Genomic DNA, 14,657 nt, shown 5'->3' with positions numbered 1-14,657 from the left:
GCAGAAGGGGTTGATGATGTGCTTCTGCACAAGCGAGAAAGGGGGGGATTACCGTCAATTGCTCCCAATTTGCAATGATACCCTCAGCGGGGCCACCCACACATGTGCTGAGAGACAAGTGATAAATTGCTACATATGTCCATTCCACAGTGGCAGCTCCCCGATACCGGCACACAGCTCTCAATGAGCTCCAGTTGGTGCTGCGTTAACTGTGAGAGGCATTGAGAATGCGAGAAGCGCCGAACGGAGCGACGGCGGCCGGGAAAACAGAGAGCCCGTTTCAGGCTCAAATTCTGTCAACATTTTTTTGTAAACATCTGCCTCCGAATCGCCAGCTTCTCCGTGGCCAACCAAAACAGCAGAACCCTGGAGACGCAGCCGTTTGACAAACCTAACGCGATGCTCCGACGTGTGTGTGTTTCGCAACATCTCCTATTAAAATCACAGAGTGTGTGTCCATCGGCCCGAAACGAGCGTGCCATGTCGCGTTTTTTGCAACCAGATCGTTCAGGTTGGGTCTCATATTTGGATCAGGAGCAATTAGCTCTAAACGTATCATTCCTCCGCCTAAAGAGGCGAGCAGATGGCTAATCCAAGCCTGCTATCTAATCAGAGGAGTCATTCTAATGAGAGAGTAATTTCATAAGAGGTCTTTGTCCCCCTGAATATTCAGGCAGCACCAATGGAGGGCTATTTATCATCTGTGCAGATTGGGAAGAGTCTCTAATAAACCACACATTTGTTTCCTGTCTGTGTGTGTCAGAGGAACGGCAGAATGTGACGCATGTGGCGCTACAGTGGGCCTGCGAGTGTGTGTGTGTGTGTGTGTGGATGGGGGGGTAACATGGTTGGAGTGTGTGTGGGTGGACAGCAGCTGCACCGCGCTTCTCTGGTGTGTGCTGTAGCCTTATAGTCGGACAAATAGACGAGGCATTAGTGTAGAATTTACACCTTCGGGGTCAGGGCAGCAAAAAGCGGCGCATGCATTCGCAAGTGCAGCTGCAGGGTCAAAACGTGCGTCTCCGTCTCTGCTCTCACAAACCGACGCAGGACTTTTAGTGCTTTCTGTAAGTCCTGTTTGCTTTATTTTCCTGGCAAAAAAAAAAAAAGAGACACGATGACCCTAAAATAACATGTGGCTGTAAAAATTCAGGCCTTCTCCTTTGCACCACATGGAGACATCAACCTGTGAAGAGACGTTTTATTTACAGCACAGAGGGGGGAAAAAAAAAAAGTGAAGGCAGGATCTTCGTTTAGCCAGCTTTAAAGCATGGGGCTGTTTATCAGGATGGATCTCAGCTTCTTTTTTTCCCCTCCGTTTCCTTCAAGCCGCATAAAGCCGGATGCTCTACCTTGGGAAAGAAATGAAAATGACACACGCTGACTTACAGACTGCTGCAGATCCATAGGCTCAGCTTTGTGCCGGCGTCCACAGAGGGGGGGCAAGAAAGCGAGAGAGAGGAGGAGGCTGGGGTGGGAGTGGGGGGGTAGGGGGGAGGAGGGTTGTCGGAGCCAGAATCGTATTTACATCAGGCTGTGTAATGTTATCAATAAAAGCCAGGCGGGCAGCAGATCGCCGTAACTCACAACATGCAGGGAGCAGCGCAGCTGCTGGGACTGGAGATGAACAGGAGAGCTGCTGCAAGGAGCATGAAAACATTAAGGAACTGCAGATGCTCACATATCTGATACTTTCAAATCCAAAAAAAGTGAAAGAAAGATTCTGCATCATTATCAAGCTTTAAATTTGAGATGATGCAGACCAAACAGTAAAAGCAGTTCCAATTGGATCTTTGATTTTTATTGATAACTCTGTTAGTTTTCCAAGTAAAAGCCTCATTGAGACTAAATTTTTTTTAAAAAGAGAAACCTGATCACAAAAGACATGCATTTGAGACCAAAATTATTCAGAGATTTTTAGATTCAAATTTTTATTTTATTTTAATTTTATTTCTAAGAATTTTGTTTTTGTTGTAATGAGACGGGGAGCTCTCTAAAGATAATAGAGCAATGTAAAACGAGTTTAAATTTTGAGAAAAAAAATCTCTCAGTTCATATTTACTTTATTAAAACTTGGTGACTTGAAACTTTTTGCACCTTTCTCAATAATCAGTGGAAGAATGTTTGAAACCGTCTGATTACTGCTGAGCAGTTTTATTCATGTTTCCAGTCGTGTTTTTGACAATTTATAATGATGAGCTCCAGGTCTTTGAGTTTGAAATGCCTCCTTACCATCACCATAATCTTTAGCTGCCTATACAAATTCTCTATCACATTCAGATAAAAAAAAAAAGATGCAACATTAAATGACTACTTTTAACCTAAATAGCCAGTGATATGAATAAAGAATAGGATCAAATGTAGATAAAAATCACGTAAAAGTTAGGTCAATTAGTTATGTGATTTAATTTTTCTGATTTTATTGTGGTACTTTACATCTATTTAATCATAAAGTTCTGTTCCCCGGATATTTATTTCATAAATACATGAAAACTTACACAAATGATGGACGTCCATATAACAAACTTAATGTTGTAAATCAGCTTGTATTTCCATTTCTCCATGTATTGCAGATCTGCTTTACATACTCATACAAGTTTGTTGTCATACCTATTAATTTATAAAAAGTCTTAATGTTCCTTATGTTGGATAATCAGTCAATTAGTGTTTTTTTTATACTGAGACTTTATTCAGTGAGGGAAAATAATCCCATGTAAGGAACTACTGACAATTATTACTAATTACTACTACAATTATTACTAAACCCAGCAAATCCATTAAAACAAATGTAAACAAAGAATATCAGAATTTATAGAAACTGTTAAATGCTCATTTCTGTTCTTTTTTGAAATGAGTATAAATGTGTCGCATCAAAAGACCATTTTAGTCACGTTCCACAAAACTGGACAATAACTCTCACTCATTCTCCATGTACGCAGAGCTGGATGGCAAGGAAGAAAATAGATATGTTCAGTTTTCAGATTTGGAAAACTGCAGCAAAGAGGGAAACCTTGAGGCCCGTCGAGTATCCATAGCAACCATTAGACATCACCTGCATGTCCACCAGATGATTGGAAGAAAACCTTTCAAAAAATAAACACTGTACTTTTCTCAGATGAAACTAAGAAAAAAAAATCCAGTGGGAAATTAATGATGTTTTCAAAATAACAAACCAACACACTGTGATGGTTTGGGAATGTTACAGTGTATGAATACTGAGAAATACCTGGACATTAAATCAAAATCTGGTGGATCTCTTAGTAAAAATGGGTCATATTTAACAAGACAAATAAAACGACAGTAAATCTTCTTCCATGACCGTCTCCGTCTTCAGATCGAAATCCTGTAAAATACGCTGAAGCCGGGCAGAGAAAAGCAAACGAGAGGAGCCTGTGCAAAGAGGAATGAAAGTCTGCGCCAAACTTGTGAAATGTTATAGGAGATCCAGTGCTTTCTTATTGGCAAAAGGGGGATTGTAGTACAAAGTATTCGTAGCAGGGGTGCCAATAACTGTGCCATCAGTGATAAAAAAAAAAGAAGTTTCAAGATAGAACAAGTAGAAGCTCTGACATTGAAGGCTGGATTTCTAACTCTTTCCTTTCTCTTCCTTGCTAAAAAAAAAAAAAAAAAAAAAAAAAAAAGCATTTTTGACTAAAGCCCCCCCACAGCTTTACCAGAGGTTGCAAGAATTGCACCGGGGCAGTTTATAAATCAATTCCCCCCTCGCCCTCATGGATCTCCAACCTGCTCTCTCTTCTTCATCGTCTCGTATTCTCGCGAAATCAGGTGTCACGTCTCATTTTGCTGCGATGCTCCACTTAATCAGCGGCCTTCTCGGTTTCACTAAAGACGCGGGCTGACCCCGCAAACTGACCCCAACCAATCACGGATCAAAGCCGCACCGCTTTCCGCCCCGGCGAGCTCAATCAGGGGGACCACCCCGGAGGGGCCAATCAGGTAACATCTTGCCCTGGGCTTAGAGGAACATTGGGTTGCTCCTGACACGCAACTGTCTGCCCCTCCTGCGGCTGTGTGCACGCTGAAGCCGAGCACATTAGGCGGATCTGTTCAAGCGGATCCGGTGTTTGGATTCCAATTACATTTGTCATTAGTTATTTGGATTTCCCTAATAAGGGCTTTAAAAGACAACGCTATGCGTGGAAAAAAAAAATAGTAGTAGACGTAAAGACGGTTCTTTGCTGGTTGCTAATACTTCACATGAAATGGAAATGTTTTCTTACCCCTTGAACTTTTCAGTGCTTTGCCTTTATTAAAAATGCAAACATCTACATTTGTTTTTTTTTCTTTTTGCCGATTTCTGTTGAGAGAGCAACAAATCCTTTTACAACACAGTTGTAAAAGGAAATAAAAATAGAGATAGATTTTTATTTTTATTTTTAACAAATAAAATTGCTAAAGGAGTGGCATGCATTTGGAAACCTCGGCGACAAACCGTTGCCAATTACTCTTTTAAAAATACCCCAAACCCAGTCTGGATGGAGTCCATCTGTGAACGAAAACGCCGCAGGCCCTGAACACACCATCCCGGCTGGAGTTGATGTTGAAGACAGATAGAGCCGAATTCAGGGATCACCGACAAACAGCCAGGACTCCAGAAGAATATTTGTGTGTTAGAGCGGCCCAGTCAAAGGCCAGAACTACTGTAAACCCTATTGAAAGTCTGCAGCAACACTTTCAAGCTGATGTTCACAGATTGGAGCTGTTTTGCAAAGCAGAATGAATAAAATAAATATCACTCTGTAGATGGGAAAAGCCAGAGACAGTCACCAAAAACTCACAAATAAATGGACAGCAAACTTCTCAGGTTTTAAAAACAACAAAAAAAGGAAAATGACCTTCATGTTCCCTCTACTTCTGAATGATGACAGTTTTTGGTCTTTCATACAGAATCCAAATAAAGTTTGAGGTTGCAATGTGACTAAACATGAAGAGTTCAAGGGGCGCGAGTTAGCAGAGCGCTGCGAATCCAAATATATTGCTTGAGACGAACGTGCCCGAAGAAACAACATTTAAAGCCGAGATTCGGTAAACATTGAGCATTAGGTGTGTGAGCATCCATACATGCAGATGTGTGTGTTGCTAAGAATGGAGGACTTGTATCACTTGCCCCCATTTGAGGGGAAGTGACATGAGATACTTAAAGACCACAATTGCTTCACTTAGCCAAACAAACTGGTTCTCCCTACACACACTCACACACACACACACTATTGGACACGCATACACACCTACACATACATCTTAAGTTCTCTAATGGCCAATAAACTCAGGATGTTCATTCCTCCTCTCAGGCTCACAAAAACCGAACAGCGAAATTATTGAGAGAAAACGGATTCCACTGTAGCTCTGCCTAATGACCACACACACACACACACGCACACACACACACATTGGCTTAGGGTCAGCGGAGGCTGAGGCAGATAGGATATACTTAATAACCCTAACATGGCTTTTATAAGCCCTCGGCTCTCCAGAAATGACTTCAGCAGGCAGAAAAGCCAGGCCCGCTTATAAAAATACTGAACATTCTGGAGCGAGACTTTCAAGTTTTTATTTTCTGCTTTAACTGCAACTTTTTACTGAGGACACTCTCTGGGACATGTGTCTACCAAACATTACTAGTGAGCAAGAGCACACGGATAATCAAAGTAGCATGTTGCACGGTGGGGGGATAGTTCCAACAAACCGGCGATGTTCCCAAGATCCTTTGCACACAGATAAGCCACCAACTTTTGCTCCTATCCGAAAGCCGACGTCGCTCGATAAGATTTACTTCCTCCGCAAACACTCCCAGCTCGCCCCGCCTGTGCGTTACTGTCCTGTCTCGGCTCACCTCGTTTTTTTCTTTTTAGCCGAGAGGCTTAAAGGTGATGTGGGGGACGCTCATCATCCATCATCTGCGACTGTCTCTGGGCGTGGGTGAGAAAGACAGACCCTCTGCAGAAGCTCTAATGGTTTGTTTGGGGACCAGGAGTCGTTCGCGTCAGGACTGCAGCAGCACGGCCTCTACAGTTACAGTTGAGCTCAGAAGGTGGGAGGTAGAGGGCATCAGGTCTGGGGGGCGGGAGGCGCCCCCCAGAGCAGATTTCACAGTATTGCCTTACCATCGGTAAATCTGGGCGCATGCTATAGCGCTGACATAAATTAGTCTGCGCGCTCGGTGCAGCCGCCTATAACCCTCACTACTACCTTCACCTTTTCTTAAACTCGCACACGCACAGCTGCCCCCAATTCAGCCCTGCCCAGCGCCTCACAGCAACCGTCTGATCAGAATCGCAAACTTTATTGAGATTTTATGCCACGGACCGACAGAAGCGTGAAGGGGCTGGGGAAATCGTGTGGTTTTTAAGACTTTTCTGTAAATGAGAATCTGAAAAGTGCGGCATGCATGTGAATAAGCCTCCCTGATTGAACGCCAACTTTATAAGTACAGCTACAAATGATCCCAGCTTCTGACATCTAGAAGTTGAAATATCGGCCAATATTTTATTGCCAAGTAGCTCTAGCTCGAAAAAATTGGATGGAAAACATCTGTGGAACCTGCACTTTCAGTGTTTTCGTCCAGGCATTTGATTTTGTCATTCTAACACAGTACTGGTCATCCAGCCTTTGTAGCTCAGGCTGTAAGATTAGAGTCGTCCTCCCACAGTGCGAGTTTCCAGCGTAGACGAGATTTTTGCAGCCTCTGTCTAGCGTAGCATCTCTGCAGCACGGCTTGAATCAGTTCAACCCAACTCGTCGCAGTTCAGGTGGTTTCCATTACCACCGAGTAGTAGCTCAAGTGGCTGGGGCTGTCATGCGGTGGGCGGCAAACGGAGTTTGAAAAGTAAGCCAATGTGAAAAGCGACACAAACAACACAACAATGGTGGACGCGGGAGATATGGTAAACAATCTGCTCAGTCTGTGGCTTCTTGTCCCGTTCAAAGAAAGAAAAGAGACAAAGAGGATGTGGACAAAGAAGTAGAGGAGTGTGAGAGACTCACTCTTGTGACTCCAACCCCTGACCAATCAGTGGCCAACAGCCTTCTGACTTCACCTTTTCAGCCTGACTAGCGAAGCAGGTTTTAAAAAGAGTAGATGGTGCAACGTAACTTGTGGAAAACGCCAAAAGTTCGGTTTCAGTCATCAAGGTCAGAGAACCTTCTACTTTTGCTCTGTGACCTAAATGGCTTGTTGGAAACTAATTGTTTTTTTGTTTTTCCAACCACAACAGTTGTTTATGGATTTAATGATGCCACTCCTTCATAAAACCCCCAATTTTTTAAGTGTCCCGCTGTGGCTGCTTCTATGATTTCTCGTGCCAAGTTTCGGTGGACGGCCTTGTCCTGGTAGGTCCGCGTTGGTGACACACTCTTTCCATCCCAAACACACCTCTGGGGCCGTCGCAGAAAAAGCTGCATTTAAATTAAATTGGACACAGGTGGACCTCATTTACTATCCCGATGGACTCTAGAGGCAATCGCTGTGGGTTTTATTTAGGCGTTTCAGACTAAAAGGGGGAGGAGGGAAATGCATATGCTCGAGCAATTTTTTTATTTATTTTTTTTTAAATCTCGATTGATAGTAAAGCTTTTTTTCGTTTCCTTAAATGCAACTCTTCATCCCGCGATTCGGCAACACTTTGCGCTGTCGTAAAATCCCCAAGGAATTCATTAAATCTGTGGCTGGAACGCGACAAAACGTGAAAACGGTTCAGACAAAATGGCATCTGCAGCTAAATTCATGCTGCCATCCGCACAGTCAGCACACCCACGGAGCTTTGAGTGATCAGTCTCTTTTCTCTGTGGTGAATATGTTTCCCCTTCAGGGTCACCGACACCACAGTGCTTGTTAAACTTTATATTCTCTGGTGGGCAGGGGGAAAAAGAAAAAAAAAAAAAAAAAAAAAAAAGAGAAAGGACACTCATTAACTCAGTGCTCGGTGTTTTTTGTGTGTATCCACATTTAATGTGCACTTTGTTGACGTCTGAGGGGCATTCGCCTTCTCCCGCTAAGTCTTTCTAATTCTCAATTCTTTAACTCGGTCTTGGAAAGAGCTGAAAGGCACGAGTTGCTCCTCGCTCATAGAATACTTTACTTGAAACTGACTGAAAACAATTACTGGAGGCAAATGAGTCAAACATGGAGAAAGATAAAATTTTATTGTAGCAACTACTCATAACGACTTTTGAGCTTATTAGTTGCCGGACAGATGCAGCTGTCAAGCTGAAATGCCACACATGCTCCCACCCAGAGGTTTTCAGTAACGGCAATCAGTTTAATTAGAAAAGAAGCTTTTACGGCCGTTTATCTACCTGCCGTGCGTGACGCAAAAAACTTCAATACATAAAATCTATGAAATGCAACAAATGTGCATTTATTTGTTCTCTCTTTTTTTCAATTTAGAGGGATTTTTTAAAATCCAGACTTTCTTCTGATTTCACAAATGATCCCAGAGCAATATTTTTCCTGTGTTTTGTTAGAGGTTTTCCATTGGATAGTCGCTGCTCTGACATGCCTTTTCAGTGGAAAAGATAAAACGTAACTCAAAGGACGGAGCAGCGTTGAGTCTACAACGTTACAACTAAGCAAAGAAATCCTTTCTTAATTGGATCTTTAGGAACTTTTCATCACTGTCTGCCATAATCAATCAGCTGAAGCAATAAAACAACCGATGATAGCTCGGTCTCAACTTCAAACTCACGGTATCAAACCTCTGGCCAGGTGATTTCTAAAAAGCTGTCCATGAAAAGCTGAGGGAGAAAGAAAATAGAATATTACATTTTAGCTGAATTTTTTTTTCCAGTTTCCATAAAAACAACTTTCTGTTGCAAATAATAAGCTCCAAATAGCACTTAAGATTTGGCAAATCCTATTTTCTCCTATTCTTTTTGACTCGTTTCAAAATATTTTTATTCAATAGTCTGCACACCATGTTGAGAGTTATTTAGGTGAGATACCTGCACTGCTTACAATTCAGGATTATCAGTGAGCGACAAACAGAAATGACAACGGTGAAGACTTTTTGATCCTACATGTAAATATTTTATATTTGTCACTCACTATTGTCGTTAAAACAACTATAAATACATCAAAATCTCACTTTGAAATAACGCAGACTCTTTTGCACTCGACACGCCGAGTAATTTTCCTGTTTACGCAAAAGGATGTGGAAGATTTTTTTTTTTAGCGAGTCAGCGAAAAAAAGAAAAAAAAAAAAAGCTGCTACGAGCCCACTTTGACGTTTTAACACACACACACACACACACACACACACACACACACACACACACACACACACACACACACACACACACGCACACGCACACACACACTTTTGTTGAATCAAAGACATTTTCAGATAGCCGTGAAAGCCAATCCTGGGCACCTCAGCACATTCTGAGGCTCATTTTAGGTGATTTAATAAATTCCCAAGGCTCCATGTGGAATTAGAAGAAGCTGGACTCTGGTCAGAGGAGAGCTTTTAAGGAAACCAGCAAACGCCCATGAGAGGCACGGCAGTCGATGGTAATTTGATGAGCGTTTACATTTACCTGCCTCTCACCTTTTCCTGGCCACGATCTAAACAGCCTTTGTTAATCGGCCCCATTTTGTTTTCATAAATACCCAGCATGCCTTTTCTTTATTTCCTTGTCATATCTTGCACCCTTATTGTTCGAAAATGAAATATTTGGCATTTCAGCGGGGCAAGCGAGCTGTGGTTAACTTCTCTCTGTATGTGTGTGTGTGTGTGTGTGTACGTGTGTGCGTGTTTGGAGATGGCGTTGCAGATTGCCGTACGGGACGCCAGAACTAGCACTTCTGGTTGGAAAAAAGGAGTCTGAATTTTCGTCAGACGTGTTGCGCAGACAGGGAAGGGAAGGCTTTTTGAAAGCGGATTCCAAGATCAACAGAAACCTCTCTCTGTTGACCGTGTGGTTAAAAATGGGGATGGAGGGAGAGGCTGCATCTGGCACAAGGCCTCAGCTGAAGGGGGAGCAAACAGCCAGAGTGGCTCAGCGAAAGGCTCAAATGCTACAGGGCCCCAGCAGTGGCTTCTTCAGTTCTCAAAAAAACATCAATTTTAACCAAAATAGACCATTAGAAGACACTACATGCAGCAATAAGGTGATAAAACGAGAGCAAACGCTTCAATTTCAGCTCAAGAAAAAAAAAAAAAGGTCTTCATTTCATCCGAGTCAGGGCTCAATTCTTAAGGTTTTCTTAGCGCGACGATTAGGAGGAGCATTGCAAATGTCTAGTGAACCATAGAGCGCCGTTATCTGCAAATGGAGAAAACACAGAACAGCAGTGAACCTTCGCTGTTGTTTACAGCTGAGCAAAATGACTCCAAGAGCGCATCAAAGGCTCATCCAGGATTTCACAAAAAACCCAGCTGTTGTTCTGTTGGTGTTATTCAGTCCAGTTAAAGCACAGGTGTCAAACTCCAGTCCTCAAGGGCCGCTGGCCTGCAACTTTTAGATGTGCCTCCGCTGCACCACACCTGAATACAATAATTAGGTCATTAGCAAGGCTCTGGAGAACTTATCTACACAAGGAGGAGGTAATTAAGCCATTTCATTCCAGTGTTTTGTACCTGTGGCACATCTAAAACCTGCAGCACAGTGGCCCTTGAGGACTGGAGTTTGACACCCCTGAGTTAGAGGGTTGACTTGGATTTTCTAATTCTGGTTTCTTGCAGAAACTTCTTGAGGAGTCCAACCACCAGTTGGTGAACCGAAGCTCGAGAAGAATTAGGCTACGTCCTAGAACAATGATTTAAAGAAAATTCAAAACCAAGCGAAAGTTTTTTTTTTGAGTGGCCTCGTCCAAGTCTGGACTAAAATCAAATCGAGACCCTGTGACATGACCTAAAACAAACAATTGCTTGTGTCAAAAACCCTCCAATGTGGCTCGATTTAATCAAATCTGAAAAGAAGCAGCAATGCAAATGAGTAATCCAGGTATGCCAAATGCCTTTAGCAGTTGTTGGAGCCAAAAGTGGCACAAGCAGTCATTCGGTGCTTCACATTCCAAACCTGGAAAACGCGTTTTGTGCCGACTCCAATAATCTTTATAAGTTGCTAATATTTTTCTGATTTTCTGAAACACTGAAGGATGAAAAACAAATCAAAAAATAGAAGCAACCTGAAAGCAGGGCTACAGTTTTTTGTTCTACAGTATTTTAGCAACTACAAAGCAACGTTTAGCTGAAATTTTGTATAAATGAGACAAAGGTCCTATACGTCAGATCTTCTTTTAATTTTTTTTTTTTTAGAATTTGCGAAACAAATATCGTTCAGAGACTGTTCATCTTCTGGTTTGGTTTTACACTTTTTGTTTCTGTGGACAGAAAACTTGTAAAAAAGTCTGGGTGGCAAAGTGCAAATAACAATGAGCATTAATGGTGGGAAAAAGGTTGAACAGGTGTGTCTACATGCATATCTTTTTTAATTTTAGTTTAAAAAAAAAGGTTCAGTGTTGCTGCCTCTCAGTGGGAGTTGAATTTAATCCCAGTTCAATAGGTCACTGTGTGTGTGTGTGTGTGTGTGTGTGTGTGCGCGTGGTTAGTACAGGAAAATTTGGGGGGTTTTGATTGGCACTTCTGTTTTTTTTAAATCCCGTTTCATATTGTCTGACCCTTTTTCCAAAGAATTGTATCTGTATCCATCACGGCGTGTGAACATGCAAATGACGCCGCTGGTTTTGCATGAGCTGAACCCTTGACTGCGACGATGTGTTGTTTTTTTTCCTGTCTGGCTGTGTGCGCAGAGATGAATGGATGAAAACGAGGAAACTGGCTGGGTTGGCAGGGAAAAGACAGGGAGACGGAATCGTGTTTATCGGCCTGGAGGAGGACGACACTGAGAAGCATGGAGGCGTATCATAAACAAGGTCAGAAAGACATTGCTCTGCAAAACAGGAAATGATACGGGATATGTCCTCTCTCGCTCTCCCCCTGCCTGTGCGCTCCGGCGCTCGCCTGTAAGTGACAGCGCTGCAGAGGGAAGTTGACATTGCCGAGGTATAAATTTCAGCCATCCGTGTTCTGCGGAAATCAAGAAATCGAGGCTGTCTGTCTGGATCAGGAGGAGGGCCCGTGACCCTTCAGTGACCCTTCTAGAGTAGACAGCCAGAACCTAATAGTCGGTCAAATTCATTTTATTGAAAAGAATATGATTTGTTATTTTTAAAACCCACTCTCTTTGTCTGCTAGCCTGTTAATGACGTGGATCGCGTTTCAAAAGTATCGGTCCCTGTTAAATTCTTCAACATTTGTTTACCCCAGAACCACAAACTCCAATATGTTTTATTGGGATTTTGTGCAACAGAGCAACACTAAGCCACACATCACTTTCCAAGTCTCTGCACTGGTCCGCAGTTGGATTTCAGGTCTGGACTTTGACTTGTTTCGTTCTCACATGAATATACATGTTTGGGGTCGTCCTGCAGGAACCTCAACTCCTTTCAGCCTCTAATAGGTTTTCTTCCAGGTTTATCAAGTACTTTACATCATCCATGTTTCCATCCACACCAAGCAGTCATTGATGGCGAAAACCATCCCAAAGTCACCAGTATTTCACAATGGCCGTGGCTTCTTAAGGGTCATTTACCGTGTCAGGTTCCTTGCATTGATTTTGTAGGCTGACCAAAAAGCACGTTTTTCGTCTGACCAGACCAGAGCAGCATCTTCTCCGACCCCCTCAAGGCCTGTGTTACCAACAAACAGGATCTCCTGCCACTCTTCCATAAAGGAACATTTGATCCTTGTCATGTTAGCAGATCCTCCCACCATTTTTGGAGGTTTATGAGAAAATCAAACTATTGAAAACAGATTGATTTTCTGATGCATTAGCACCTAAAATGCCAATAAAACGCGCTCCAGTTTGTGGTTGTAATAAAACATACAGCCTAATAATACAGCCTGGTGTGAAAAAGAAGGTACCATCTTTGCTCCTATTATTTTAGCATCAGTGTGAAGCTGCAATTCTGCAGGGGAAAAGGAAAAAAGTCAGGTTATATTATCAATAACTGATTCCCAGGGAGCCAACAGTGGCCGCCTGTTTCAACAAAGAAATGGACGCATCAAACATGATACATCCTCCAATAAGATAAGGACATGAAAACATGCAGCTTTGCTGAAGCAGAACGAGATATTAATCTGAAAAGAACAAAACAAAAAAAAAACATAGATGCCGTTACACACCTGGGTACACATCAGTACAGATATGTATGTCAACAGCTACATTGGGTAGCAGGTTATGGGATACGAGTTGTGGAGTAAAATGAGCCGTCTCTGTAAGCAAAAGAAGTCAGGTGTGACAATAAAGGTTGTTTAGAAATAACCGGTTCATTGGAATGAGGAAAAGAGAGAAAGAGAGAGAGAAAGAAACAGAGTTGTGTTTTACCAGAAGAATGTTTCTAGTTTGAGTAAAACATCAGAGGAGCAGCTGCCTTTGCAAAGTGTTAACATCTCATTACTGATCATCCTTTGTCTTCTTCCCCCCGCATTCCCTTTGTCCCCTTTTCTCTCCTGATGCTGCAGGTTGCACCGTTTGTGGGTCTCTCGGGCAACATCCATTAGGCGAAACGGGGAGAAGCTGCGTGCCGGCGAAACCAGGGCAATGCATATTCCCTTTCCGAAACCCACAGAAACACCATTCTGGAATCATTATGCTATCACAGCGCTCGCGCACACCAACCCACACACACACACACACACACACACACACACACACACACACACACACACACACACACACACACACACACACACACACACAAGTTTTAATCTTTAACCCCTGGTGAGACCCGAGTCCGGGCTATTTTTCATATCTGCGAGTCAGCGGGTCGTAATGTTGTGTCAGATTTGGGGTATGGCCCTCTGTCATGTCTCAGAGTTCACCTGCACCTGAAGCTCTTTACCAGACCACTGGGAATTAACGGCCGCCATAAATAGTGAGCAGAGTGTGTGTGGAGAGCTGCAGAAAAGCACCGGGCAAGGATATATCTGACAGGAAAGGAGTAAAATCTTCTCCCCATGCTACCAGCTGTAAAAAGTCACATTTCAGGGCTTCACATCAGAGAGCAGTTATATTTTTCTTTTCTTTTCTGTTTCTCTACAGAAGCAGGGAGATGGCATGCAAGTTATTTTTAGACTTAGCTTGAATTTTCAAGCGTTAACCTGAAGATGGATTATTCACGTTTTCTTTTCCAATCATGCGTTACATTCAGATATCTAGAGGTGATGAAGACGACTTGCTAAAGCTCAAACTGAGGAAGAAAGAAAGCTTCTGTCCTGCTGCCTTCCTGGCCTACGTTTTTATTGACTGGAGGGCAGAGAGCGTCTGCTGCTTGACAGCTACATGTAGGAACAGTTACGACCAGAGCTGGAAATCAACTTTGACTTCTCCAAATATCCTCAAAAGGCGCCGTGTCCTGCTCCTTAGGATATTCAGTTCTTTGCAGTTGACAAAATGTAATGTTTATTGATTGTCTCATGATTGGTTTTTATGTTATAAATCCCTTTGTTGATGAAATGTACAAATAAACTTCACTTGACATTCATTTACTTACTAAACCCCCGTCCTACTGATAAACCTTTCTTATCTCATGATCTCCTCTGTACACTTACTGAATTGGCCTGTGTGTGTGT

General features: G+C 42.7%; 2 long non-coding RNA genes across 2 annotated transcripts in view; one reads left to right on the top strand and one right to left on the bottom strand.

Moving 5' to 3' along the window:
• The window catches only part of LOC103476416 (uncharacterized), a 23,730-nt gene extending 10,036 nt beyond the window's left edge, over positions 1–13,694 (top strand). The window contains exons 3-4 of the long non-coding RNA XR_535465.2: positions 11,774–11,896; positions 13,548–13,694. This is a non-coding gene — a long non-coding RNA (uncharacterized LOC103476416). The remainder of the gene's footprint in view (positions 1–11,773; positions 11,897–13,547) is intronic.
• LOC103476417 (uncharacterized) overlaps positions 1–14,657 on the bottom strand; it is a 36,870-nt gene that overhangs the window by 10,230 nt on the left and 11,983 nt on the right. The window lies entirely within an intron of this gene.

Source organism: Poecilia reticulata, linkage group LG15 (genome assembly GCF_000633615.1).
Source record: "Poecilia reticulata strain Guanapo linkage group LG15, Guppy_female_1.0+MT, whole genome shotgun sequence".
Lineage (NCBI taxonomy): Eukaryota > Metazoa > Chordata > Actinopteri > Cyprinodontiformes > Poeciliidae > Poecilia > Poecilia reticulata.
The sequence above is the reverse complement of the archived record's forward strand: the minus strand, read 5'-3'. Positions and strand labels throughout refer to the sequence as shown.